Genomic DNA, 6,315 nt, shown 5'->3' with positions numbered 1-6,315 from the left:
GGATCGTGGTTAAGGTTGGGTAATTCTAGAATGAGAGCTGGCAAAACAGATTCTTGACAGCCTAGCTTCCTGATTGCAACAGAGCTAAAAATTCTCTTGGCAAACTATTCAATTCTAAATATTTAACTCATCATAGAATCAGCAAGAGAGAAATTTGGCAACAGTCCATGAATAGTTCTTGAACTGATAATTGAGGTATAGAATTTTCTTTGTATTAAACCCCTGAGGTTTTATTTTGGGGTTATTATATTGTCCTATATGGTTAAAGAAACTTGAGTTGTTGAGACATAGATACAATGAAGAGTAAAACAAGAGAAGAAGAGATGCAGACAGTATTAGGAGTATTAGGAGAGAGAGCCTAGCTTGTTGTTGCTGCTGTTAGATGCTGTCAAGTCGGTTCCAACCCATAGTGACCCCATGTACAACAGAGCAAAACATGGCCCTGTCCTGCACCATCCTCACAATCATTGTTATGCTTGAGCCCATTGTTGCAGCCACTATGTCAGTCCATCTTGTTGAGGGTTGTCTTAGTGATCTAGTGCTGCTATAACAGAAATACCACAAGTAAATGGCTTTAACAAAGAGAAGTTTATTTCCTCACAGTAAAATAGACTAAAAGTCCAAATTCAGGACGTCATCTCCAGGCTAAGGCTTTCTCTCTGTCGACCTTCTCTTCAATCTTCCCCCGTACTAGGAGCTTGGCCATGCAGGAACCTCGAGTCCAAAGGACACGCTCTGCTCTGGGCACTGCTTTCTTGGTGGTATGAGCCACCCCCGCCCCCATTCTGCTTGCCTCCCTTTCCTTTTATCTCTTATGAGATAAAAGGTGGTGCAGGCCACACCCCAGGGAAGCTCCCTTTACATTGGATCAAGGATGTGACCTTAGTAAGGGTGTTACAATCCCACCCTAATCCTCTTTAACATAAAATTACAATCACAAAATGGAGGACAACCATACAATGCTGGGAATCATGGCCCAGCCAAACTGATACACATATTTTTGGGGGGACATAACTCAATCCATGACAAGGGTCTTCCTCTTTTTCGCTAACCCTCTACTTTACCAAGCATGATGTACTTCTCCAGGGACTGATCCCTCCCGATAACATGTCCAAAGTATGTGAGATGCTGTTTTGCCATCCTTGCCTCTAAGGAACATTCTGGTTGTACTTCTTCCAAGACAGACTTAATTGTTCTTTTGGCAGTCCATGGTATATTCAATATTCTTCACCAACACCACAATTCAAAGGCATCAACTCTTCTTCAATCTTCTTATTCATTGTCCAGCTTTTGCATGCAAATGATGCAACTGAAAAGATCATGGCTTGGGTCAGGCGCACCTTAATCTTCAAGGTGACGTCTTTGCTTTTCAACACTTTAAAGAGGTCTTTTGCAGCAGATTTGCCCAATGCAATGTGTCTTTTGATTCCTTGACTGCTGCTTCGATGGGTGTTGATTATGCATCCAAACAAAATGAAATATTTGACCTCTTCAGTCTTTTCTCCATTTTTCATAATGTTGATTATTGATCCAGTTGTGAGGTTCTTTCTCATATAGTCCAACTTCTCAGCTTATTTGCTCAGCATACAGATTGACTAGGTATGGTGAAAGAATACAACCGTGACACACACCTTTCCTGACTTTAAACCACACGGTATCCCCTTGTTCTGTTTGAAGGACTGCCTCTTGATCTGTGTACAGGTTCCTCATGAGCACAATTCAGTGTTCTAGAATTCCCATTCTTCTCAATGTTATCCATAATTTATTATGATCCACACAGTTGAATGCCTTTGCATAGTCAATAAAACACAGGTAAACATCTTTCTGGTATTCTCTGCTCTCAGCCAGGATCCATCTGACATCAGCTATGATATCCCTGGTTCCACATCCTCCTCTGAATCCAGCTTGAATTTCTGGCAGTTCCCTGAAGATATACTGCTGTAGCTGCTTTTGAATGATCTTCAGCAAAATTTTGCTTGCATGTAATATTAGTGATATTGTTAGGTAATTTCCATGTTCGGAGGATCACCTTTCTTGGGAATAGGCATAAATATGGATCTCTTCCATTAGGTTGAGCCTATCCTAGAGATAACAATCTCATTATCTTGCATTAGTACATGTATGGGGATGGAGGATAGAATAAACAAAAATGCTTAAAGTGATAACATTCTCTATATATTACTGCAGTTTTTACGTAATTCCCCTTTCTTATAATATTCATTCATACATCACATCATATGTATTGACCATCTCTTATTGAGCCTCACTGTTCTTGTTGTTAAGGGAGATACAATAATTTTGAGATATTTCTTGTTTTCTAGGAGCATACAATCTTATTGATCTACACTAAAAAAAATCAGCATATGTGCTCAGTTGTTAATTACTCATTTCTATTTCCCTTTGTGGTTGGTTTCATCTCAGGAAGTATTTGCTTCCTTAGAGCCATTTTGAAAGCGGTGCTGTCTCATGACACTAATTGTGACAGTCATTATACATCTATGGTACTTCATTGTTCTCAGTCCATTGGTTCTAAATTAATATCAACCTCTATTTAGGTTACTACTTCCTGGAACTTTTGAAGGTTGTTTAGTTTGACAATAAGCTAAACATATGATGGCACCTGCTGCCTTTTTTTTTTTTCCCTAGTTAGATTCTGTTTCCTTTCTTCCTCCGTTCCTCCCTCTCTCCCTTCTTCCTTCTTTCTTTCCTTTCTCCTTTCTCCTTTCTTTCCTTTCTCTCTTTCTGTCCTTTCTTTTGTAAAGGCTTATTCCATTTAGTGGGTTATTAAAAATAATGAAGATTTTTAATGATAAAGAAGAAAATCAAAACCAAATCCATTGCCGTCATGTCAATTTAGACTCATACTGCCCCATAACGTTTCCAAGGAGCACCTGGTAGATTCAAACTGCCGACCTTTTGGTTAGTAGCCATAGCTCTTAACCACTACACCACCAAGGTTTCCTAATGATAAAGGGAATCACAAAATATAGCATAAGCTAAGGAGCAGGTATAGTCCATTGACTGTTAGGCATAATTTATTTCAATAATGATAAATTGTTTTTGTTGTTAGATGCTGTCAAGACATCTCTGACTCTTAGTGACTTTATTTATGACAAAACACAATGTTGCCCTGTCCTGTGTCATCCTGACAACCACTGTATCACTCTATCTCATTGAGAGTCTTTTTCACTGACCCTCTACTTTACCAAACATGATGTCCTTCTCCAGCGATTGGTCCCTCCTGATTACGTACTTAAAATAAAGGAGACAAAGTCTCACCATCCTCAGTTGTAAGGAACATTATGGCTGTACTTCCTCCAAGACAGAATTTTTTTTTTTTTTCTTCTCTGAGTCCGTGGTGATTTTCATTTTCTTCACATTCAGGTGTAAACCATACGGAAGATGGAAGTCTTTTATATGTTTCTAATTTTGAGTAGGCTTTCCCATAAAAGCCTCTATAAAATGATTAGTATTCTTAGGGAGAAGTTTTTTGTTTTCCTTCTAAAATCAGATGAGCTAATCACAATCATCAAAGTCCAGTGTATTTGTATTTCTGTATGTACAAGACTCTATTGATTCTCTCTCTCTCTCACACACACACACACAAACACACAGAAACACACACACACATACACACCCCTCAGACAGTCTTCAGGAAATGAACTCACTTTTTTGAGCAGTGTATTTTTTCCTTTGGGCATCTACTGCCATGGAAAACATTTTTCAGATTTTTTTTTTGAGATTGAAGTCCATGATTGCTCACAAAATATGAGGGATTTTAAACTCATTTTTAGAACTACTAGGCACACTTATTTTTATATGAAATTACAGTGTAAAAGAATCCATTTGACTATTTGAAAGGGAATTTCCACTAAATGTTGTATGCTGCTTTAAAAAAATAGAAACAATCTTTTGCCCTATTTCATCTTCTGGAGAATAGTCTCTATGGCACAATTGATTTCTCAACATCCTTTCTTTTTTAGAAGAATATGTCAGCTCTCAAGTGTCCGGTAGTTCTTTTAATCTAATGTGGCCTCTTCAAAACCCACAAGCATGTCTAGGTTATCAGATCTAGTTTAAAATGCTGCCATTCATCTGTTCAATTTAATGCTTGCTCAGGAGCGAGTTGCTGTATTGACTAAGGGCCATGCCACACTGCAGCCTGGAAAATGAGAAACGAAAGAAAGACAGGCCCAAACTAACTATGCCATTAACCCTGCCTAAGACTGTGTTACATTAATAGAGCATTAGACCTAATCATGCTTTATACAGTTAGCCAACCACAGAAAAGAATAAGCAGAGATATTTATGCAGAAAGGAACACTGTTTCACTTTTTAATTATTTGCTATACTTTTCTGTCTTGAAAATGATATGACTAGTTTTCATCTGAACAGGCAATTTCTCTCTTAAAAGTGAAAAGATGTCCTACTCTGCAGAATATAAACTGAGCAGAAAGATATAGCTTCTGCCTGCACAATGCTGAAAGGACATTTGTTAAATACAACATAAATAGACTTAGGTCATTCTTACTGGCAGATATTTTTGTGTTATATGTATTGATTGAAATGTGATCTCATTTGAATGTTCTATTGAATGTATCTACTTTATACTCATTAATACCTAGTTAAGTATCAGGGTAGTAAAGCTTGCTTTTCATTTACAATCAGCTTAGTATACTACTCCTTCTATTCAGCTGGCATTAGAAAGTCATTTATATTCCTAAAAACTAGAACTGACCAAATTAAGGGCTAAAAGAGAAAAGAAAAAGAGAAAAGAAAAAGAGAAAGAAGCCTGAAGTGTGATTTATGCTGGGAAGGGGTGTGATATAGGAGAAAGAGCCCGGGCTTTTGCTTCAGAGAAAAAATACTCAGGTCTGAACGATTGTTGTACTGCTTACTAGGAAGACAATCTGGAATAAAAAGTTTTTCTTTTGTTCCACAGTCTATTACAGTGGGGATTTGAAGGAGTAATACTTATGTCAACCGACTATTGTGAAGAACAATAGAAATAATATATATAAAAATTGCTCATAAAGTATAAATTGCTATGCATTAATTCTCACCCATTGCTTCCAGAAAATAAAGCTGTTCTGTGCACTCAAGTGAATTATTAAGCCATTGCCGTCGAGTTGACTCTGACTCATAGCGACCCTGTAAGACAGGGTAGAACTGCCTCATAGGGTTTCCAAGGCTGTAACCTTTATGCAAGCTGACTACGACATCTTTCTCTAGCGAAGTGGATGGTGGGTTTGAACTGACAGCTTTTCAGTTAGCAGCCAAGCGCTTAACCACTGTGCCAAAGTAACAGCTAAGTGATTCGTTACTGCACTAAAATAAGCTGAGATTAGTATTTTCCCAATTCTCAGAAATAGTCAATGGATATAATGTTCCTAATTTTAAGTTTTTAAATAATTTTTTTCCTTACATTTGATAATTACTACCTCTACCTAAATTTTTACATGACCAACAGCAATAGAATATTTTGAAATTGACAGACTTAGGACACATACAATCCCTCATTCCTGTGTCGAATGAATAGAAAGTATAGGGATGATATAGGAAACAGTTTAACACATAGTTGATTTTTTTATTAATATCTATTGAACCAACGCAGAAATTTCCCACCTGCTTCAGGAAAGCAGCCTGGCCAACAGACTGGAAGAGATCCCTATTTGTGCCCATTCCAAGGAAAGATGATCCAACAGAATGCAGAAATTATCAAATAATATTGTTAATATCACACACAAGTAAAATTTTGCCAAAGATCATTCAAAAGCGGTTGGGGCAGTATATTGACAGGGAACTTGCAGAAATTCAAGCCAGATTCAGAAGAGGATGTGGAACCAGGGATATCATTGCTGATGTCAGATGAATCCTGGCCTGAAGCAGAGAATACCAGTGTTTTATTGACTATGAAAAGGCATTCAACTATGTGGATCATAACAAATTATGGATAACATTACAAAGAATGGGAATTCCAGACCACTTAATTGTGCTCACGAGGAACCTGTACATAGACCAAGAGGCAGTTGTTTCAATAGAACAAGAGAATACTGCATGGTTCAAAGTCAGGAAAGGTGCGTCAGGGTTGTATCCTTTCACCATACTTATTCAATCTGTATGTTGAACAAATAACCCGAGAAACTGGACTGTATGAACAAGAACAGGTCATCAGGATTGGCGGAAGGCTCATTAACAACCTGCAATATGCAGTTGGCACAACTTTGCTTGCTGAAAGTGAAGAGGACTTGAAGCACTTACTGATGAAGATCAAAGACTACAGCCTTGAGTATGGATTACACCTCAACATAAAGA

Source organism: Trichechus manatus, unplaced genomic scaffold, assembly GCF_000243295.1.
Source record: "Trichechus manatus latirostris isolate Lorelei unplaced genomic scaffold, TriManLat1.0 scaffold00012, whole genome shotgun sequence".
Taxonomy (NCBI): Eukaryota; Metazoa; Chordata; class Mammalia; order Sirenia; family Trichechidae; genus Trichechus; species Trichechus manatus.
Note: the sequence above shows the minus strand (reverse complement) of the source record.